General features: G+C 52.6%; 1 protein-coding gene across 1 annotated transcript in view; it reads right to left on the bottom strand.

The window, feature by feature from the left end:
• The window catches only part of ACTL8 (actin like 8), a 34,125-nt gene extending 11,772 nt beyond the window's left edge, over positions 1-22,353 (bottom strand). Inside the window, exon 1 of the mRNA XM_065927479.1 lies at positions 22,266-22,353. The gene's annotated coding sequence lies outside the window, so the exon portion shown is untranslated. The remainder of the gene's footprint in view (positions 1-22,265) is intronic.
• Positions 22,354-24,023: the final 1,670 nt, after the last annotated feature.

The following is a 24,023-nucleotide window of genomic DNA, read 5'->3' as shown; positions in this document are numbered from 1 at the left end:
TCTCAGATACAACATCAAAAGCAGAACTCGTAAAAGGAAACATTTGTATCCGAGACTTAATCAGAATTAAAAACTCCTGCTTTTTGAAAGACACTATTAATGAAAATTCAAAAGACAAGCCACAGGATGGTAGAAAATACAGTTTACCCTTGAATGATACAGAACTCTGCCCTGCACAGGTCCACTCACAGGCAGGCTTTTTCAATAAACACCCACGACAAGGCTATGCTGCCCACGGCTGAATCCAAAGATGCAAAAAGGTGGGCACAGAGGACGGCCTATGACGCTACATTCAGACTTTCAACTGTGCAGGGCCGGTGTCTCTGACCTCCATGTTGTTCAAGGGTCAACTGTATCTGCAAGTCAAACTTCTGAATAGGACTTGTGTCCAGAATATAAAAGAGCTATCAAAAAATCAACAATAAGAAAAGAAATGGAGGTGGTTCAAGATGGTAGTGTAGGAAGACCCTGAATTCACCCTCTCCCACAGGACACACCAAATCTACAGCTACATGCGGGACAATTCCCTCTGAAAACTAGCTCGACTGCTCCTCGACAACAAAGGATAAAAGAGGCAGAGACGCTGTCTCACCCAAAACCCCACCCTCGGCCCAGAGACCCGCAGCTGGGGGATCTCACAAGCAGGGCGCTTCTCTCTGCAGAGAGAGGGGTCTGTATCTCACCCCGGGCACCCCAACCCTGGGGCCTGCCCTGGAGACAGACGCCCCACCGCACCTGGCTTTGAATACCAACAGAACTCACATCCCAGAGGGAGTGGACACCCCACTCTTTCTTTTAACACGTTTTCCTTTTATTCTGGCAGGTCATGCTAAGCCTGAGACATACACGTTTGCAAAAAGGATGTGTCGGGTTTCGCCGGGCCAAGAGGGCCGACGGAGATGTGGGGTGAGGAGGAGCCCGGTGGGGGGTCACGGCATCAGTGCCAGCTGGAGCAGGGGCCGAACTGGGAACCGAAAGAGGTCCCCCCAAAACAAAGAGACTCCCCGTGGCGTTCCAGGACAGGGGGGAGACGTGAGAAATAGGACGATGGGGCAATCGCCCAGCCAGAGCGTCCACTCCGAGAGGGCTCGCGGGTAGCCTGCCCTGCCCCAGGACCCCCGGCAAGAGCAGTGAGCGCGCCAGCGCCCGGACACACGCGACACCGAGCGGGCAGCCGGGCAGCGTCTGCGGCAGGGACGGGGGCCTGCGGGCTCTCCCCGGGATGGAGGATGCCAGCCAGCCTCCGGTGCGGATGCCCTCTCCACCCCGCGGGCGCCAGGCGGCAGGCCCCGCCCCCATGCTACCTGCCGCCCCTGCTAAAGCCGGCAGGCGTGCCAGCCTCACACTCCCCCGTGGCCCTGCTAAAGCTGGTGGGCACACTGGCCCCCAAGGGGGAAATCCCCTGAGCACCGGGCTCTGGCGTCCAAGGGGGGCTCGCGTTTCCGGGCCCCAGGGACCTGAAGCAATCAGACATTTCTTGGCAGGACACCACCTGCAGGGCAGTGCGGAGCCCGCAGACCGGAACGCACGCCCAGGCGCCCTGCGAGAAAGGCCTGGCTACTTGCCCTGGAGCTGCAGCCAGAGGGGCAGGCCACAGCTACAACACTCATCTAGGGGCTGCGGGTCTGTTTGTAAAGAAGCAGGTTGGGAGAAGCGTGAACAAATGAGTAGAAAAAGGTGTGTGCATATGTGCGCACGCGCATGTGCACAATGGAATACTCCTCAGCCAGAAAATAAGAATGAAAGTTTGCCATTTGTGATGATATAGATAGACCTTGACGGTATTATGTTAAGCGAAATAAGACAGAGAAAGACAAATACTGTATGATTTCATTTATATGTGGAATATAAAAACAATGAACAAAACTCATACACAGAGAACAGGCTGGGGGCTGCCAGAGGGGAGGGCAAAATGGGTAAAGGGGTGAAGAGGCTAAAAAGTGAGTCACTTTAATGATTGAATGGATTTAATGTCCAGCACAGGGAGTGTAGCCAGCAATACTGTACTGCATATCTGAAAGCTACTAAGAATAAATCTTAAAAGTTCTCATCACAAAAAGAATTTCTCTGTGACTTTGTATGGTGACAGCTGGTATCCAGACTTACTGTGGTGATCATTTTGCAATGTATACAAATACTGAATCATTATGTTGTACAGCTGAAATTAATATTATAAGTCAAGTATATGTCAATTTAAAATTAAAAAGATGACAGGAAATGAATATTTTAAAACTGGGTCAAAGATGTGAACATGCCATCAAAGAGGCTTTATAGATGGTGAGCGCACAAAAAAAAGCTAAATATCACAATGGAAATGCTAATTAAAACCACAGTGAGATGCTACTACATACATACTAGAAAGGCTAAAATAAAATTTAAGTACAATACCAACTGCTGCAAGGTTAGAGAAATTGGAACTCTCACAAGCTGCTGGTGGGAATATACAAAGGTACAATTAGGGAAAGAGCTTGGACATTTCTTACAAAGTTAAACACATACCACTCAAACCAGCAATTCTCCTCTGAAGAGCAATAAAAGCGTAGGTCTGCATACAAGCCTTTGTGCCAACGTAAAAATCACTCTATACCAATGCAGATCACGAAGAACTGGAACTGGTTGTTCACCAGCTCTTCAACTGGTGAACGGACAAACAAACTCTGGTACCCTCATTCCACGGTGTTCCTTCCTCTCAGTAATGAAAGGAAACTGACTACCGAGGCAAACAGCACAGTGACTGACTTCCAAAATCGGCCCCCGAGTGAAGGAGGCCGGACCTATCTGCCGCAATCTCCACTGATCTGCACTGTGGAAAAGACACAGCTCTGACGACAGAGGACGAATCAGCCATGGCCAAGGCCGGGGGTGGGGGCCGCGCAGACCACACAGGGGAGGGGGAACGGTGCAGGGCGGGACTAGATTACATCTTGGCGGCAGCGCTGGTTACATACCTGTGTGCATTTGTCAAAATTTAGAACTACACATCAAAAAGAGTGACTCTTACTGCACATAAATTTTTAAAAAGCACATTTCAGGAACTATGGGTAAAATGTGAATATGGGTTATATTTTCAATGTTAAATTTCCTGCCCTTGATCACTATATTGTGGTTTTGAAAGAGAATATCCTTGATTTTAAGAAGATCTGTGAAGAGGTATTTACAGGTAGAATGTCATGCAATTTACTTTCAAGTAGATCAGGGGAAAAAAGCATGTATAGACAGAAAAAGCCTCAAAGCAAATGTGGTCAAAAAAATAACTACTGAATATGGGTGAAGGGTGCATTCTGAGGTGCACGGAACTATTCTTACACCTCTAGGTATGAACAGTTCTTAAAATTAAAAGCTCTGAGAAAAAGAAAGGATGAGAGGAGGGAAATTAGTTTATATTGGAGACAGCCGGTAGACAATTTTGATGAGCTCTACTATGAAAGGAAGCAAAGAAATACAACAGCTGGGAAGAGGTATGGGACCGCAGGAGGTGTGGGTTTTTTAAGATAAGAAACAATATGCTAAGGGCTTATGCTGACTGCAATAATCCAGTGGAGGCAGAAAGCAGAATCACAGTAGATCGAGACTCTGAACCATCAAACCTGTGCCTGCTTCTCCACATCGCCGGCCTCCAGCCCCCTCACCTTCCCTGCTCCTCTGTCCCTGGACCACAGCTGTCCCTTCCTCTCGTGGGGTCGGGTATGTGCGTCCCTTTCTGTCTGAAACACCTGTCCCAGCTCTACAGGAAACCACCCTTCCAGGCTCAGTTCAAGGGTCACCCCACAGAGAAGGCTTCACTGGACCACTCACTCTGTCCTTAACCGATTTTACACTAGCTGCTCTTATCATCTGCACAGCACTCACCCAAGTAAGCACTCGCTCACTTTTCTGTCTAGCCATCTGGCTCCCTCTCAGGAAACAGGAATCTAGAGTCCAAGGTGGACGAGTTCTGGTCTTTTGCTTCCATGTCCCCATCACATCACTGGCATACTTTTGTTAAATCCATCTGGGCTGAATGATGCATTTCTTAGAATACACCAACTCGCTGGCAGCGCCACTGTTCCATATGGACTCCGCGCCCATGTCCCTCAAACAGCAGATCCTTCTGCAGGCTTCTGGTTCCCTGCCCGCTCAAAACCCCTTAACAGCTCCCACAGCCAACAAGGAGGCTTCCCAGGTGGTGCCAGTCATAAAGAACCTGCCTGCCATGCAGGAGACGCAAGAGATGTGGGTTCCATCCCTGGGTTGGGAAGAGCTCCTGGAGGAGGAAATGGCAATCCACTGCAATATTCTTGCCTGCAGAGGAGCCTGGTGGGCTAGTCCACGGGGGGGGGGGGGGGGTCGCAAAGAGATGGACACGACCGAGCGTCCGAGCAGGCCCACACACGGGCCACAAGATGGAAGTCTGCGCTCACCCTCATCTGCAGAGGACCCCGGTCCCGGCCCCCAGCCGGCCTCCCCGCCTCCTCTCCTCTCCACACACCGGACGCTAGAGCTGGGCTGCAGCAGACGCTGCTTTAAAAACCGGGCCCTTCCTGCACCTCTGCCGTCTGCAGCTCTCTTCCACCCCACCTCAGGGTCTTTGAGATCCCAATCAAACCTTCACTCCCAAAGGCGAGTTCACACCAGACAACTTCCACCTGGCAGCTCATGCCTCCGCGGACCACACGACGCTCGCTGAGCGCTCACCGCACCTGCGGTGCTGGCCGCAGCGGAGCCCATTAACCCGCGCAGCCCCAGGACGAGGGCGCGGAACTCTAGTCATATCTCTGGCTTATGGACGGAGCAGTCAAAGTTTAGAGAAGCGGAAATCGGCTCCAAGGCACCCTGGCTTCAGGACAATCAGGAGTCACACCCACGCCTGTGGGTTTCCAGAGGCCCAGCTCCTACTACCACGTGATTAACCACGTGACCTTAGGTTACTCCATTCTCCAAGCCGAAGTTTTCAGATGAGAAAATCTCCCTTTCATGGATGCTCGAAGGATTAGCAACACCGTCTGAAGGAAACAGGATGCAACCCTGCACACACTGGCTTTTGCTAAACCTGTGGCGCCCCGACTGCGCCTGCTCCCGTTAACTGCCTGCCCGGGGTCGCCTCTCCCCTCCGGCCATCGCCTCTCCCCTCCCCAGGGTCTGCAGTGTCTGTCCAGACAGGGCCCCGAGGGCCTGCCCATCAGGGCTCCATCCGGGGCCCCTGTGAACTGCTCTGTGGTTATAAATACTTTGCAAGGAGTTCTCCACTTGGCACTTTTATCTACTGGGTTGGCCAAAAAATCTGTTCAAGTTTTTCCATAACATCCTACATAAAAAAACCAAATGAGCTTTTTGGCCGATCCAATCTCAGGGACTCTTAAACAGCTGAGAGAGGTTAGCGGAGGGCTGGTGCCAGGGGGTGGGTGCCATCATCCCGGTGTTCATTCATTTATGTACCCATGATCCATCTCCGGATCCATCTCCAGGACCCTCTGCTGCTAGAGAGCGCGGAGTGTGCTTCCCACAACCCAGGCACCCTGCCGGCCACTTCCGTCCTCATTTCGGAGCACAGCCTGTCTGTGAAGGAGGCGCTATCGCTGGTCTGTTTTATGTCGAAGGAAATGGAGCCACAGAAAACCCACCCTGTTTCCCACGGCTTTTGAGGAGCTGGACTAGGGTCAGAACCCACAGTCTCCGGCTCCCGAGTCCAGGCCTCTCAGCAGGCAGCCACCTTGCTTCTCACCCCACAGCTGCCGGGTTCAGCACAGCACAAAGACGTCCACATCCCACCCACCGTGAACGTGCTGGGATACGGGGCAAAGGGCAACGAGCGTTCCTAATCACCTGGCCATGCGTTAGGGAGAGCTACCTGGATTCTCCAGGGCAACCCCAATGACCTTTTAGAGGGAGGAAGACGGAGGCAGAGAAGGGCGTGAAGACGCAACAGCGCTGCTGGCTCTGAAGACAGAGGACGGGCCACAAGCCAAGGAATGCAGGCAGCCTCCAGAAACAGGCAAAGAAGCGGACCCTCCTCCAGAGCCTCCCAAGGAACACAGCCCTGATTTCAGCCCGGTGAGACCCACTCTGGGCTCTGACCTCCAAACAGCAGGCACTAAACCTGCAGTTTTAAGGAGGAAGCCTGTGGTCTCTAGTTACAGCAGCAGCCTCGGGAAACTCAAACAGATGCCGAAGCAGCTCACAGCCCTTTCCTGCTCAAAGCTGGCCAGGCCATCGCAGCCTGGGGCAGGATCCGAAGGCAGACCCCACCCCAGGACCCCCCCTGGCCACGGGGGTATCCATCCAAGGCTCCCTCAGGCTTTGTCTGCCTACCAGGTGAAACCAGACATTTTATCTCGGGACCAGACGTGGCCCAGCTTCCCTGCACACCAGGAACCAAGCTGGGAGCACAGAAGCCAGGGCCCCTACACGACAGGCCGAGGACACGGGCTCACAAGTGCCCTCCCTGGGGGTGAGGAGCTGGCAGGCCCCACCTGCCCGAGGCAGAAGGGCTGAAACTCACTACAAGAAGCCTGAGGGCAAAGGTGAAGTGAGGAGGCTTCCCTGGGGGTCCGGCGGTTAAGAACTCACCTGCCAATGCCAAGGACAGGGGTTCGATCCGTGGTCTGGGAAGACTCCACGTGCCCCAGGGCAACTAAGGCCGCACGCCCCCAACACTGAAGCCCGCGTGCCTAGAGCCTGCGCTCCGCAACAAGAGAAGCCACTGCACTGAGGAGCCCGCCCACAACTGGAGAAAGCCTGCATGCAGCAATGAAGACCCCGTGCAGGCAAAAATACACAAATAAAATTTTTAAAAAGGTGGTACTGATCCTTCCAAGGAGCATGTGGGTCCAAAGTGAAAGTGAAGCCGCTCAGTTGTGTCCGACTCTTTGCAACCCCATGGACTGTAGCCCACCAGGCTCCTCCATCCATAGGATTTTCCAGGCCAGGGTACTGGAGCGGGTTGTCATTTCCTTCTCCAGGGGATCTTCCCGACCCAGGGATCACACCCGGGCTTTCTGCGTTGCAGAGGCTTTACCGTCTGAGCCTTTGCTGTGCAAAGGGTTGGTGGCACAGGACGCAGTTCAGAAAGACAGAAAGAGACATCAAATCTGCATGAGGGGAGGACAGGGTTTTAATTACTCCTTTTCTTAACCTCATTGTGCCTTGAGGTATTTTAACATTACTCTCCCTGGCAGGAAGGATTGATTGATTGTCTCTTGGCATTCAGAAACCCTGATTAATGTAAAACTAACCAGTCGTTCTGAACTCTGGGGAATTAATCACTTAAATGTGGGAATTACTCAATAAACCGTTCAAACATGCAATAAACCAAGCCATTAAAAATTAATCGCTCGACATCCCGGCCGTGTAAACAGGGCTAATAAGATCCTGGCAGCTTAGAGTGAGGAGGAAAAGGAAGCAGCCGGGGGAGCAAAGACTTTAACCAGCCGCCCCCAAGAACCAGGGTGGACACACCGATGCCCCAGCCACATAGCCCAGATCACTGGGTCAGGGGACACCAGCTTCCTGGGCCCTCCCACCCTGGCCCTAGGACAAGGGCAGGCAGATGAGAGAGAGAAAGAAAGCGCTCCCGGACTGCTGGGAGGATGTGGTGGGTTTAGAGTTACTACCTGTGGCAAATATTTACTGAGCACCTTCTATGTGCCAGGCCTGTGCTGGGATCTGCAGATATGAGCAGAGCTCGCGCTACTGCATTTTGCAGATACTTCATTTTTACAGATTGAAGGTCTGTGGCAATCCTGTTTTGAACAAGTCTATGGGTATAATTTTGCCAAGAGCATTTGCTCACTTCATGTCACCATGTCATATTTTGATAATTATTGTAATATTTCAAATGTTTTCATTATTGTTGTATTTGTCACGGTGATCTGTGATCAGTGATCGTTAATGTTATTATTGCAAAGAGATTATGACTCGCGAAACTTCCCTGGTGGTCCAGTGGCTAATAAGACTCCACGCTCCCACTGCTGGGGGCCCAGCATCTCTGGTCAGGGAACTAGATCCCACACGCTGCAACTTAGACCTGGTACGGCTAAATAAATCAGTTATTTTAAAAAAAAAAAAATATTATGACTCACTAAAGGTCCAGATTATGGCTAGTATTTCTTCAAATAAAATACTTTTAATTAAGGTATGTACACTGGCTTTTTAGGCACAGCATTATTGCACACCTAACTGTCTACAGTATGAAATAAAAAAGTTTAAGTTAGTCACTCAGTCATGTTCAACTCTGTGATCCCATAAGCTATAAGCCTGCCAGGCTCCTCCGTCCATGGAACTCTCCAGGCAAGAACACTGGAGTGGGTTGCCAATTCCTTCTCCAAGGGATCTTTCCGACCCAGGGATTGAATCCAGGTTTTCTGCATTACAGGCAGATTCTTTACCATCTGCACCCCAGGAAAGTCCTCACTAGGGTAGAGTGTAAACATAACCTTTATATGCACCGGGAAACCAAAATATTTGTGTGGCTCGCTTTACCGCAACGCTGGCTTTACTGCCACGGTCTGAAACCAAACCTGCCACACCTCGGAGGTCTGCCTGTTCAACCGTGATCAAGGAGATGGCAGAGCTGTCTGTGTGTGGGTGTGGGTGTGTGTTAGGAAACGCTTGTTTTCTAAAACATTGGCTATAAAGAAAAATACAGCAAGGGATGGCGGTAGGTATCATGGGAGAAAAAAGTTCTCACTTTAGACAAGCTGATCAGAAAAGGCCTCTCTGAAAAGACGCCGTTTGCATGAGGCCTGAAAAAAGTAGTGGCACGCAGCGACAAGGGGTCTGGGGAGGCGGGCGGCGAAGGCCCCCAGCGCAAGCCACCCAGAGGCTGGGAGGGACTGCCCGGAGTGCGGGCTTCGGGGGCAGCCGGGCAGTAAGGGTGCAGAGTGTCTGAGGCCAGGAAACCACAGAGACTAGCTTCTGCCCGGGGGACGCTGCTACTGACGGCTCCTGAGAGGAGAATCATGCTGGCCGTGGCGACGACACCGGAAGACGAGGCACAGGCAGGTGCAGGAAGGCCCACCGGAGGCCGCTGAACCGTCGGGGGCGGCCAGCTGCTGCCTCCCCAGCCAACAGCGCCTGCGCTGCCCCCACCGAGGCGTGGACGGGGCTCACTCGGCTCTCAGCTCAGAGGCGTGGCCCAGCAGGTTTAGCCCGACGGGCTTGTCCCAGCGCTCTGACCGCCTGTGATCTGACTGAGGAGCCCCCCACGGCCCCCCGCACGACTGCCAGCTCCGAGATGGCCACAGCCTCTGCCTGAGGATGGAGCAGACCCCTGCAGAAGGGCAGAGCCAAGGAAGTCACGGAGAAACAGGGCCACAGTGCGACACCAGCGACTTCTGGATCAAACTGTCCCTGAAGCCAGCTACTTCTGAGGCTGCCAGCTCTTTCCATCAGTTTCCTTGTTCCCAGCCAGCTGGAGGAGGTTAGACTCCCGACTGGCACGGCGCCGCATCTGTGTGTTACTGCACCAGGGCTTACAGTGCTCTAAGCTGTGAGTACGAGAGCCAACTCGCCAACTTTCAGACGAGAAACCCAGGCTCAGCGCCCAGGGGCACGCTGCAGGACATGGCAGGGCTGGAATGTGAGCCCGGCAGTGCCGGCTAAACCCTGCCTTGACCTTCTGTTCTCATTCTCTACGTGTGTCTCCCTCTGTCTGTGTGAGATAAAGCAGCTCCAGTCATCTCCAGCTCTTTGCAGCCCCATGGACCGTAACCCGCCAGACTCCTCTCTCCATGGGAGTCTCTAGGCAAGAGTCCTGGAGTGGGTCGCCAGGCCCTCCTCCAGGGCAATCTGTCTGATCCAGGAATCAAACCCACATTTCCTGCATTGGAAGGCGAGTTCCTCACCACTAGCACCACCTGGGAAGCCCATCTCTCTGTATATGTATCTATAAAAATGTTGCTCGGTGGGCTTGATTTAATTTCGGAACAGGTGCCACATACACAGCCCTCTCCCCTACCTACACCTTTAGCAGCCTCATCGCTAACATGCATCTCTAACTATCTGAAGAACTCGCTCCTGCAGGGCCCTGAAGCCATATGGCATCTCAACGTCCCTGCAGCCCCTAGATGATGACTAACACGGTCCCGATGAGATAGAGATGCAACACCAGCCACTGAACCCTGGCCAGCGGCCCTCTCCCAGACCCTGTCCTGCGGGGGCCACGGGAGGAAGTGGACGTGGACGCTGAAACCGAGGAGAAGCCACTGGGAGGTGGGCAGAGGCTGGCGCCCTGTTGGGAGGCAGCAGCCCCAAGGAGAAGACGGCCAGGCCCCGTCCACCGGAGACGGACAAAGGCCAACGCTGCGTCTTCTCTCTGGGTCCCCCACATGGTTCAGACACAGATTTGAAAACCAACAGAGTTTCCAGAAAATATAAACTGCCAACAGTGGACCAAATAAACTATTCAATAAACTGAAATGACAATCAGAGATTCCTTGACCTAAGGACCGTAACTTCAGATGACTGTATGGGTGAGTTCTACCAAACTGATTATGCCCACAAAGAAGAAGTGCACACACATATATTAGACTACGACTCAGCCATGCAGAGGATGAAATACGCCATCTGGAGCAACATGGACGGACCTGGAGATTATCATACTAAGTGAAACTGTCTCACACAAAGACAGTTACGTGGAATCTAAAATATGACAGAAATGAACTCATCTACAAATCAGAGACAGACTCACAGACAGAGAGAAGCGACCTGTCGTTGCTAAGGGCAAGGTGGCTTGAGGGGAAGGGCTGGGAGTTTGGGGTCAGCAGATGCAAACTGTATAAACGGAAAGGATAAACAACGGGCCCCGCTGCGCAGCCCCGCGAACTATGCCCCGCGTCCTGTGATGAGCCACGACGGGAAAGGACGCACATGTGAACACACACCAAGCTGAAACACTCCGCTCTATGGCAGAGCCACGCAACACTGTAAAACAACTAAAACTCCAACTTGGAACATTGATCATACCCAGCTTATAGAGCATCAGAAAGAAGGAAAGCTACCAAACTTATTATATGAGACTGGTAAGGACTGAACGTCACAATGGAATAAAGATAATGTAATAAAGGAAATCACAGGCCCATTTCACTATGGACAGATCATTTCAAAGTGAAGGATCAACCAGCCAAGTGTAAGTCACCTGAGAACAGCGGGCGGAAAGGCGTGCGGCGCCGCGGGGAGCAGGGCGGGGGGAGTCAGGGCAGCTGGGCTCCAATCTCAGGCCCTCCACGCCGCACTCGCTGCGGGAACGCCCTGAGGCCCAGCGGACGGGCCCCTGCCCTGGTCCCGCCTAACAGCTACATGCACACCCCTGCATCACAGCCGCGGCACAACACACCCCCAAGTCAGCACCACACCCACGACTGACGCTCCGGCCCCGGAAGACGCTCTACAGCATCTCCTGCTGGACACAGAGCCAGGGAAGCCGCAGCTGCAGGACCAGAGGCGCCGGCGCGGAGCCGCAGCAGGAAGGAGCAGCAGACGCCGCTCGGGAGGAGAAGGGGCGGACCGTCCAGCCCCCCGGGCTCACCAGCAGGGTCCCACGGAGCCAAGGACGCTCTGCGAGCTCCCACTTTGGCCCCTGTGTTTTAATCTGCAGGAGGCAAGAGGTATTCACGATTTTGCCAGATTAGAACAGTTTTCCTAACAGCCTCACGGGGCACCTCAGGAACATTCTGAAACACTGGGCCTTCCCTGGCGGCCAAGTGGCCAGGAGAATTCCACAGCCACAGGCAACCGAGCCCGAGGCCCACAAAGAGTGAAGCCTGCGCGCCCCAGGGCCGCGCTCCGCAGCAAGAGAAGGCACCGCATGAGACGCCCGCACACCGCACCTAGAGAACGCCCGTGCGCAGCACCGAACACCCAGTGCAGGAAAAAAATTAAATACAAAAGAACACTGAGAAAATCACAGGACTCACACGTGCACAGGCAGGCCTCAGAGATATCGTGGGTTCTGTTCCAAACCACCCCAAGAAAGCTAGTATCAGAATGAAGTGAGTCACAGCAATTTTTTGGTTTCCCAGTGCATGTAAGTTATGTGTACACTCCATTGCAGTCTATTATGCATGCCACAGCATATACCTCAAAAAATCGATGTATATAGCTTCATTAAAAATACTTTATGGCTAAAAACCACTAACCATCACTGGAGACTTCAGTACGCTATAATCTTTTTGCAACTGTAGCACCAAAACCCACTGGTCACGGATCACCATAATGAATATAATAATGATAAAAACGTCTGAAATATTGCGAGAATTACCAAAATGACATGGAGTGACACTGAGTAAGCAGGTGCTGCTGGAAAATGCTGTCGATAGACCTGCCTGATGCCGGACTGCCACATTCACTTTATACAACACACACACACACACACAGTACCAGGATTTCTCTGCTGGTCCAGCGGTTAAGAACCCACCTGCCAGTGCAGAGACATACTTGATCCCTGGTCCAGGAAGTTTCACACACCTCTCAGCAACTAAATCCGTGAACCACAACTACGGAAGCCTGCGCCCTAGAGCCCGCGCTCCACGACGAGGAGCCTGCATGCACGGAGGGAGACCCACCGCCGTCAAAGATGGATGAACGCGTAATAAAAACCACGACATCCGCGAAGCGCAATAAAGCAAAGTACAGTAACACGAGGTGAGCCTGGGTCTAGACGCAACTCGGGTAAAAGCACGACACTAATTATTCATACTGCAACTAAATGGATATTGAACGCTAGAATTATATTTTCAAAGGGCAAATAAATTCAAGCTTTAAGTAAGTTTGAATGTAAACTTTTATTGATACATATTCTGCTTTCTAGGGTCTGCAGGTAATTTTACATTTTAGATGAAAAACCTTTCGAAAGGTGAAGAAATTCTTTTCTGCATTTATCTCATAGTTGATTATAAAGTTTAATTTTGTATACTCTGAACATAATTCTGCTCCATATTTTCATGTTTTATATCACTACTATCATACAACACAAACCACAGGAGAGTCTGAATCACTACAAAATCTACTTTATTGAATTGGAGGCAAGAAGACTAAGCTTTATGAAATACAAGTATAAATTATGAATTATGTATGACTCTGTGACTCATCCAAATATCTCAGATTTATCAACAGAATATTGAAATGTGTACAAATAATTAAATTCTGTCATCTTGGTATCTCGTAGATTGGCATCTTGCAGGGTTTGATTGAGGTCTACTTCTCAGGTAGGAGGATGGCATATACTTAACAGTCTGTCAGCTTGTTTCAGAACGTTACGTATTTATAACTGGTATGTGAGCCCCCCTTACCCTCTTCCCCTGGAACTACAAATGCCAGAGTGGGCCTGACTGGCCGGGGGCACTGAGCAGGTTAGTGAGCCTTTCTGTGCCTACCTTGTCTCATCTAGGAAAGGGATAATAAACAGTGCCTAGCTCACAGAGTTGTTAGGAGGACTGAGTTAATATTCATATAGCACTCCTAACTCAGTCTGGCACAGAGACGGCCTTTGTAAGTACTTTCAGACAGAGTGGGATTTAACTCGGAAGTGCAGGAATTACTTCTAAAGACTGACAAATGCATTTGATCAAATTTAACGTCTATTTATTTTTTCAAACTCAAACAAGAAATTGAAGAGAACTTCCTTAACTGGATCAACACTACAGAGTAAAACCTAAAGCAAATGCCATCCTTGGCTGAGAATCTTAGCCTTATTCCTTTTAAGATTAGAAATAAGGCAAGGAAGTCAGGCCCTATTAGTACTATTCCACACTGCACTGGAGGTCCTGGCATTTTCAGCAGGATAAGACAAAATAAAACACAAGGTAATCAGAAGAAGAGAGGGGAAAAAAAATGGTTCACATTTCAGATAAAAATGTCAGCATTTACAAAAAAAAAAAAATCTGACAGAATCTGAATAGTGGAACAAGAAACTTAAAAATCATCAGCATTCTTCGACACTGGCATAAGCCAACTAGAAGCGTTTTAACAGAAGATGAGACACTATTCATATTATCAATCAAGAATATAAACTAGGGCTTCCCTGGTGGCCCAGCGGTAAAGAATCCGCCTGCCAATGCAGGAGACGCAGGTTTGATCCCTGGAGCAGGAAGATCCCGCGTGCCACAGAGCAACTAAGCCCGTGGGCCACGACTGAGCCAGAGCTCCAGAGCCCGTGAGCGCATCTACCAAGCTCGAGTGCCACAAGCACCGAAGCCTGCGCTCCTCGAGTCCCCGCTCCGCACCGAGCACGCTTCCGCAACAGAGGTTCGCGGACCGCGGCTGGAGCAGTCCACGCGGCAACGAAGACCCGCAGAGCCAAAGATAAATAAATTACAAATGTATATATGAACTATTTTGGAATTGACCCGCTTGCCCAAGACTTGAACAGGGCAAGTTTAAAACTATTAAATAACCAAAAAAAAAAAAACCCCAAGATAAAAAATAACAGGAAACCTAAATGTCAGGTTAACATTATTAACATGCTAATTTCCCAAAGTAATCTTAAAAACTTAATGCAATTTCAATAACAATGACGGTGAGGTGTTCTTTAACAATTTGATCAATTAATTCTAAAATTCATCTGGAAGAAGAAAATGCCCTTTATGTGCTCAATCTCAAAAAGGAAGAGAAAAACATCTGGCCTCTGAGGGATTAAGAGAGATTCCAGAGGTGCCGTAATAAAAACAGCTGTGATGCTCACATACAAAGCAGATGAACCAACAGAACAGAAGAGAGAGCCCAGAAATAGACTCTTCTGGGTATGGAAAATCAAAGCGTGATGCAGGTGGTTCCAGAAACCAAAGGCGAAAGGACGGGATGTGGGTGGTAGCGGGCAGGGGCGGCACTGATGGACAGCGTGGGAGAAAGTAAAGCTGTGTGCTGGTCACGCAGAACACAGAACAGAATCCCGACGGATTAAAGCCCCAAATTTTAAAAATACAACTATAAAGAAAGCTAAGGGAAGAAATCATGGGGGAATCTTTTTGGCCTTGGAATAGGGAAGGACTTCTAAAACCAGGACAGAAAAATACATGCATACACACAATTCATAAGGCCAAAAGAGAGAGAGTGAGAGATGTAAGAACATAAAAATGATAGACTTCTATTCGGTGAAAGCACAGACGCATTTAACAGAAATCTATCAAAACAGGACAAGATACTGGCAACATCTAAGTGACAAGGAAGGATCTCTTACAAACCAACAAGAAAAACGCCCCCCAAACAGGGAAACGGACAAACTGGATGAGGAATCGATTCGCCGAGGTGACCGGCAGATCAGTCATTAAACAGCCAGCAAGCACGTAGAGGTGTTCGGCCACACACACATCCGAGGCACACACAGGAGAGCAAGCAGATGCTTTGCACACTTCAGTTAGCGGAACCAGAAAGTCACCAAGCGTTGGGGAGGACGCAGGGAGAGGCTGCTCCCGGCCCCGCCGGGACCTTCTAGAGAGTCAGCTGGTGGGGCCTGACGCATGCCAAAGGGCACGCAGCGGTGTCAGCTTCTCCCCTCCCGGGTCCACACCCCCTTCAGACGCCCCGGGGCTGCACGAGGACGCCTCCTGCAGCCCTGCTCAGGGAGACGCCCACTCAGCGAGCAACCAAGCACCCGAGGCGCCCGTGAAACGCGTGCTTGTCCAGGGTCACACCCGCCGCACAGGCATCTTTAAAACAGTGGTGAAGGGAAACAGTTAAATGAAGCACGCTCTTCAACAGCACAGTACCAGTGATGGAAATCAGCACGGAAGCCTACATGCTTCTTACCCACACATACACCTCGGGCAGAAGGAAAACAGCCAAAGCACGTGTGTTCCGAGCCGAAGGAAGACGACCCGAGTGCGGGAATAAAAGACGAAGAGAGTGAGGCCGCCCGACAGGTGGTAGAAGGACAGGAACTGGCTTCGCCCCAGGGGGCAACAGGAGAAGCTTTTGCATTGGTTTTGGCTTTTGAAAAGTCACGTGCCTTCATCTCCCTGGTAGAAATTAGGGCAGGACTCAGACGAACAAGCCTTGAAACCACAGCTCCCAAGAAAACTCTGCGGGCCTTTCAAATCTATAATTCTCATGCTGCTGTTGCTCAGTCGCTAAGCTGTGTCCGACTCTGCCACTCCAATGGACTGCAGCATGCTAGGCTTCCCTGGCCTTCACCGTCTCCTAGAGTTTGCTCAGATTCATGCCCACTGAGTCGGTGATGCCATCCAACCATCTCATTCTCTGCTGCCCTCTTCTCCTCTTGCCTTCCATCTTTCCTAGCACCAGGGTCTTTCCCAATGAGCCAGCTCTTTGCATCAGGTGGCCAAATGATTGGGGTTTTAGCTTCTCGTCCCCTGCTGCCCTCTTCCCCTCCCGTCCTCAATCTTTCCCAGTATCAGGGTCTCATCCAATGAGTTGGCTCTTTGCATCAGGTGGCCAAAGGATTGGAGCTTCAGCATCAGTCCTTCCAGAAGATTCAGGGTTGACCTCCTTCAGGATGGACTGGTTGGATCTCCTTGCAGTCCAAGGGACTCTCAAGAGTCTTCTCCAACACCACAGTTCGAAGGCATCTATTCTTCGGCGCTCAGCCTTCTCTATGGCCTAACTCTCACAGCTGTACATGACCACTGGGAAAATTCCCTGTCTGTCTGTCTGTCTATGTCTCTCATCTGTCCTTCCCTGCACTCCGCACAGGTCGGCTGTGAGTCTTCCTCTGAGAGTCTGCACCCCCTCCAGGATGCCGTCCACCAGGCCCTGCATCCCAACATCAAGTGGGTCCTCTGCCCTCCCAGACCCCACCCCAGCTGTGCATCCTAGCTGCACCTTCGCTGCCCAGCTCCCCGCAAGATGTCAGCTCCTTGGGGGACCTCGTCTGTCCCCTGTGTCCCAGCTCCGGGCACCTCGAAGGTGGTGAATGTCTGCAGAGTGAAGTGACAGTGCACGCCACATCCTGCAGCTCTCTCCCTGCAGAGCCTGGGGCCAGAGGGAAGGCAGAGCCTGGGGCCAGAGGGAAGGCAGAGCCGGGCTGGCGAGGCGGCTCAGCTGCGCCGCAGAACTCACAGGCTTACAAACTGATGCAACCGCACCTCTGCCTTCCAGGCAGAGCTGGACTAATGAGCTAACTCTATGAGCTCCTCAAAGAGAAGCCAGGTGCCCCTGGAGCAGCGCGTGAGGGGAGAGGAGGAGGATGGTGAACTTACCCAGGGATTTAGCTACATAGAAAACCATCATGGGGAGAGGGAAACTTCCTCCCTCGCCTCCATCCTTTCCACATCCAGACCCCATGCATTCTAGCATCTTCATTAATCCAGGTCCCACCTCATCTCCTCTGAAGCCAACTCAAGATGCCTTGCTCCCCACCCCACACCCCCTTGTGCTGGTAATAAGACTGCCCTGGCTGGAGACCCACAACACGCTTGGTGCTGTGGTAACAGCTTCATGTCTGTCCCAACATTTAATCCTTGGAGCACCCAGAAAGCAGAGGATCCCTCTTCCCATTTCACAGATGAGCAAACTGAGGCTTGGCGAGGTTGCACACATCTAATAAGCGGAGGACACCACCAGAGCCACGCCCAGGCCTCAGGTTTCCAGAACCTTCTCTTAGGGATGCTCTACACTGTGCTCCACAGGAAGGATGAGAAGAAGGTCTGATTGTCTGGTGAGTCTGAGAAATGCTACACCCTCACCCTGTGTCCCCTGGAGAAACTGACAGCCTCTCTGGCACACGGAGGACCCTGGAACCTGTTTAATGCAGCATTTCTCACACACGTTTCACTACAGACCCTGCTTCCCGGGACGCTCGTATCTGCAGAACATGGCTTGGGAGACGCCCATGTGGTACTAGGTCAGCTCCAGGAAGGATGGGGCCCAACTCTAAGCAACCACAGCCTCACAGGAGAGACAGAAGTCCTTAACATTACGACTGACGACCTCGACGCATGGAGCACCTACCACCGCGGGGCTCAGCCATCGCCTCAAGTCCCCCAGCAGCCCGAGGGGGTGCCATCCTGCCTGTGAGGGTGCAGACACGGAGGCTCTGGGATGCTGGGGGCCCGGCCCTGGACCATCAGGGAGGCAGCAGGGATTTGTGCCTCCAACCTGGTCTGGTGCGAGGCCCGCACTTTCTCCGGGAACCAAGTGCTTCCTAGTCGCGGGGCTCCCAAACCAGGCTCGAAGCCTGTGGTGGGGAACGTGGGGTCCAGAGTGATGGCCACGGCCCTGGGCCAGGGAGAGCCCCGTGGCTACACTCTGGAGAGGCCAGAGCAGAAGGCTCCTGCCAGTGGCCAGGGTAGACTCCGCCTTCCACCTCAGTCCTCGGAGCTGGCCTGGCCCCCCGGAGTCCCGGAGATATTCCAACTCTGTCATTCTGGAAAGTCCCAGCTTGGAGGCCGACAAGCCGACTCTAGGACAAGAAGGTAACAGCCCAACAAGCTGCATCTAAACCGTCCTTCTGGGTTCAGGCTGAGTCAGGAACACACTATCATACTGCAGAGAGGGGTCCACTTGGAAGGGGTTAGAAGAGGACATCGAGGAACAGACTGTCTCACTGCAAATAAACTATATTCCAGTAATTTTTTTTTAACTTGCAAAAAAACCACACTGTCAGTGCCTGGAGCCAGCTGGGCCTGGATTTGAATCCCAGACCAGCCCCATGCTATCTGTGTGAGCCTGGAGGTTGGAAAGTTCTTCAATCTCCTGTGCCAGGCTGTGTGTAACACACACACACACACACACACACACACACACACACACCATCAAGTCAAACGCCCCCAACACACACACACACACACGCCATCAAGTCAAACGCCCCCAAAACTACCTCCCTCCCACTCCTCCTCTCCTCCTCCATCCTCAGGGAATTACACCGTGCCCAGCAGAGTGGGTCTGGCATGCTCAGCGGCCAGGGCAGCTGGGGGCCCACCAGGACCACCCCGCCGCGGTGAGGTGCCAGGGAAGAGCTGCACTCCCAGCAGACTCCACTGAACAGAGCGAGCCGCCCGCTGGGTTTCCACTCACCAGCTCAGCTCTTAACGGCCCCTGAGGGACGGGGAGAGGGTGGTGCGGGGGGGGGGGGGGGGGGGCTGCACCACACCACAGCCCTCGGCACACTGCTTGCTGCGCAGTCTTGGGATTGCCTGAGCTCATCTCCAGTTGGAAAACAGTCACACGCGCAAATGTGCAAACCCAGACCACCTTCTGCAAGCGCCGCACACTTTCAGGGATGCAATCACAGCGATCTGGGGAATCCTGGGTGGGCAAGGTCATCAGGTCCAGACCCCGTTTCTGCACGAATCTACACGAGTGGTCCACATGGGAACACCCTGCTTCTTCATTTCGGTTTTACAGCTTCACTGACTGGAGCCAAAGGGAATCCGCTCTCCCAGCACTCACGTGTGTGTGCCCTTCCCTCTCAAAGAGTGTTCTTTTTTTTATTGCTCCTAAATCTTTCCTGGGTTAGCTAAAGCTTCCCTCTTAATCCCAAGTAATGGAGGGAAAGGAAAACTAAAAATAGAAGGAAATTTACATGTGCAGAACACCTGTTAAATTTTACCACATTCTTATTTAATCCTCCCAAGAACCCTGCCAGGTGGTGAGGCTGTTTTTGGTAGAAGATAAAGGCTTGGAGAAACCTAGGTTTGCGTGGGATAAAGACTTCCTTTCCCAGCCTTCGCTGAAGCTAGATGTGGTCCTGAAACTGGCGGGAGTACAGGGTTAGGTGTCTATCTGCAACATCAAGGAAGGGTCCTTAATGCGGAGAAACTGTGTCCTCCTTTGCCCTTCTCCCTTCTGCCAGCTGGAGCCCCAGGCCTTGGAACATGAGTATCTTGGAGAATGAAATGACTACACTGCAGAAATAGAGGAAGACAGATCCCGACACAGCGGGGTGCCACACCAGGAGAGATCCACCTCTAAACTATTTGAACTTAGGGGTGAATTAACTTCTGTGTTGTTTAAGCCTCTTACTGGAGCTTTTTCTGCATTAATCGTAAATGGACACAAGGACCTATGTATGAGGTAATCTTTGGCAGACCTTATCAGCAGATTGTCTACTGCTTCAGTCTTTAAAGGGTTAAAGGGAACTTCTAGTATCACTGACCACCCTCTTCAACAAGAGTAGTTCTGTTTTTAAAGACGCTTTCTCTGAGGAGGAAGAACTAGAATCTTTACATTACCCTCAACTTCCCCTCCAACGGCAACCAGAGCTTCACAGAGGAATTTAGGAAACGTCATATAAGTTCTTATGGTAGGAAATAAGACACAATGGGAAAAAAAAAAATCACTGTAAAGAAAAAAGTAGAAAAAAACAAAATGAGATCAGGAAGGCCAATATACACTTGCAGCACTCTGACTGAGCTTCCTAACAGACAAAGCAAAAAGGGAAACACACTCGACATGGTGACTGTTGTTCAGTAACCAGTACCAGGCCTGGGTTTCTCTGTGGAGCTTGTGCGGGACGGGGGCCAGGGCGATGTGTAATCATGAGTATTCAATCCTCCCAGCCACCCTTGGTATTACTGTCAATTGTCATCCACATTTTACAGCTAAAGAAACCAAGTCAGAGTTAAGTAACTCTGTCCAAGGTCACCCATCTAGGAAATGTCAGAGCCAAGATTCCAATCCAAGAAATCAAGAGTCATATCCAGGCTTTTAACCAAGGGGTTTGAGGTTAGCCTCACCTGGGTTCAAATCTCACTCACTACTTGCTGCTGAGACCTGGGTGAGTAGCACCTCCCAGAGCTTCTATTTCCTCACCAACCAGTGGAAATAATCCCAGAAATCAGAAAGAAAGCGGCAAGAAGAGAACGTGAGGGGCCTCTCCTGGTGCCTGGGATTACACCGAAACCAAAACAAGAGACGAGGACGACCACGTACCCTAAGAGTCAACAGACAGCTGACAAGTAACCGCTAGAACCTGGGCCAGACCACCCCTTCCTGTCCCCTGCCAGGGCTCACCAGGAGGCAGGACAGCCAGCCCCAAACACGAACGCTCCTGACGTGCTGTGTCCAGAAGGGCAGCCTTACAGACAGCAGCGTGCCGGCCGTGGAAGGTGACAGGCAAGGAGATGACGGTCTCCGAGCAGCGGGTGTCGGGCGGTGCTGTCAGAGGGCGGAGCCCGCCAGAGGGCACAGAACCCACCCGGCAGGACAGGCGCCCCCGCCCACCGCAGCCGGCAGGTCCCGCAGAGAGCAGGCCCTTCCTCCCCCACCTCCTGGGGAAAGCCGTGAAGTCTGCGGCGGGAGTGGAATAGCTTTAGATGAGCCACAAGACCCACAGCTCTGAAAGAGACTGGACTACGATTTAATGACTGGAAGGGACAGAAAAGAGCGAAACTCAGCTGAGGACACTGAGGCCCAGGAAGAGAACACAGAGGAACTGCACTGAGGGTGGGAACATCCAAACCCGTCTTCAACCACAAGGCACGAACACGCCTCGGTTAACCGGCTACGTGAATAAACGAGCAGGAGGGGGACACCGCTCAACAGAGGCCCCCGTGGACTCTGGGGTGAGATGGGAGCCACTGCCCCAGTGTCAGCACAGAGGCGGTGGAGGGATGAGCAGGCCCTGCAGGAAGGACAGGGCAGGTAAGGTAGGAGCTCCGTGGAGACGGATGAGTGCGACGCCACTCACCCACCTGAGGCCTGAAAGGACAGAGAACAAACGCAGCCCTCCAACCCGGCCTCCATGGAGGTTTGCCTGATGATGAGACACGCGGGGCTGGACTTCCCTGGTGGTCCAGGGGTTAAGACTCCACTTCCAAGTGCAGGGGACACGGGTTCCATCCCATGTGGGTCCAGGGGGATCCCACATGCCGCGGAGCAACTAAGCCCGCGCCCCACAGCTCCTGAAGCCCACGCGCCGGGAGCCCGCGTCCCTCAGCAAGAGAAGCCCGCACACAGCAGCCCCTGCTCGCTGCAGCCAGAGGAAGCCAACTGCAGCAGGGAAGACCCAGCACGGTCAGAAGCAGGTTTTTCTGAAAACGCATAAAAAAGTTTAAAAAGAAAGATGAGGCTTTTGCTTGGGTCTGATGCAACCAGAAAACGCTTCCAGATATCTGAAAGCAAAGTCACAGGATCACATCACTTTCAAATAGTTCTTATAAATAGCGGGGGTGGGGGGGGTGGGGGGTGGTGCCTGGCCCTGGGCAGGGACACGTGCCCACAGCAGGCACCGTAAGTGCGTGGCTGCCCCTTCATCAAGCTCAGACCGAGGCGGCTGTCCTCAGTCGACTGAGCTGCTCTGATGTGGAGAAGTGGGGTCCCGAGGCGTGGGGCCTGGCTGCAGCCCAGCCACGGAGGGGCAGGGTTCCAACCCAAGGGAGCCGCGAGTCACGAACCTCACAGATGGTAGCAAGAAGGGGGCCGCGAGCACGCCTCCCATCTCCAGCTCGGAAGAACCAGCTTGGGGACGAGCTCTTATTTTTTCCTCCCTCTCTTCCTTGTGTGATGTGTTTCTGACAGTAATCAGAGATCCATCCCCCTGGGAGCCAACAATAATGATTAATGGTGTTAAATATAGCCAGAGACTGCCGGGGCAAAATTAGGCGCCATGCATAAAACATCACCCTCCTCGTCAAGCAGGCAAATCAGCCGGGCTCCGGGGCCTGGTGCCCGCGAATCAGCGCCCTCCACCGGGCGCCCGATCCAGCCGGCCTCCTCGTCACCTGCCCACAGGGAGGTGTCTGCCAGGGTGCCTGCCTTTCAGTCTGAGCCCGTCTGTGCCCCCGACGGACCTCAGGGACTCCACAGCCCGAGGTGACCGTGAATAAAGGAGCTGCTGGGAATCCGAGATGAACACATACATGCTACTATGTAGATATAAACAGCGGATACCCAACAAGGACTTCCTGTATAGCACAGGGAACTGTCCTCAGTATTTTGCAATAACCTATAAGGAAAGGGGGGCCTCCCTGCGGGCTCAGCTGGTAAAGAATCCGCCTGCAGTGCAGGAGACCCAGGTTTGATCCCTGGGTCGGGAAGATCCCTGGAGAAGGGAATGCAGCCCACTCCAGGATTCCTGCCTGGAGAGTCCCAAGGGCAGAGGAGCCCGACGGGCTGCAGTCCACGGGGTCACAAAGAGTGGGACATGGCTTAGCAATTAAACCACCACCACCACAAAAGGGAAAAAGATCCGAAAAATAACAGACACGCGGACACGCACACCTGAGACTAACAGCACAGCAAGCCGACCATGTGTTGTGTGCCAAGCCCTTCAGTCGGGCCTGACTCTGCAATCCTAGGGACTGTGGCCCCCAGGCTCCTCTGTCCATGGGGCTCTCCAGGCAGGGACACTGGAGGGGGTTGCTGTGCCCTGCTCCAGGGGGCCTTCCCGACCCAGGGATCGAACCCACGTCTCTACGCCCCCTGCACCAGCAGGCGGGTTCTTTTCCACCAGGACCACGGGGGAAGCCCCAAGTCAACCATACATCCATTTTTATAACAGGGAACAGCTGTGAAGGATGCAAAGAGGATGCTTTCTCTGGTAAAGGAGCTCTTCACCAGAAAGTGGATGCTTGGGCCTCTCACGGAGCTGAGTTCAAACCCCAGCTCTCCCACGTCCCAGCTGCGTGGCCACGGGCAGGGCACTCCCAGCTGCGAGCCTCAGTCCACCCTGCTGCGGACAGGCCGCTCAGAGCCGACAGCGAGGGTCAGACGCTCGGACACAAAGGCGAGCCCCCGCCTCCTGCTCCCGCCGCCCCACGGCTATGAGACCCAGAGCAGGCGGCTCGCCCTCTGAGGCCAAGTTCCTCACCTACAGGATGGGGGCAGGGAGAACACCTCTGCCGCTGTTGTCTGGCCACTCAGCCAACCCGGCTCTCTGCAACCCCGTGGACGGCAGGACGCCAGGCTTCCCTTCCTTCGCTGACTCCCGGAGTTTGCGCCTGCGTCTCGATACATCGTCCACTAGGCTGCGGATGGCAGTGAGAACCACCTGTGCGACCCCCGGGACCCAGACACTGATTCTCGCTCTCAGGGCGCCTCCTGACAGTCTAGCGGGGACACCGGCAAGAAGTTAAAGAGACCAAGTAACGAAAATTATAAAAGATTTTCTAAAGAAAAAGAAAACAGAAGCTAAGATAAACTCTAAGAGGGAC

This window comes from Muntiacus reevesi, chromosome 3, assembly GCF_963930625.1.
Source record: "Muntiacus reevesi chromosome 3, mMunRee1.1, whole genome shotgun sequence".
Taxonomy (NCBI): Eukaryota; Metazoa; Chordata; class Mammalia; order Artiodactyla; family Cervidae; genus Muntiacus; species Muntiacus reevesi.
The sequence above is the reverse complement of the archived record's forward strand: the minus strand, read 5'-3'. Positions and strand labels throughout refer to the sequence as shown.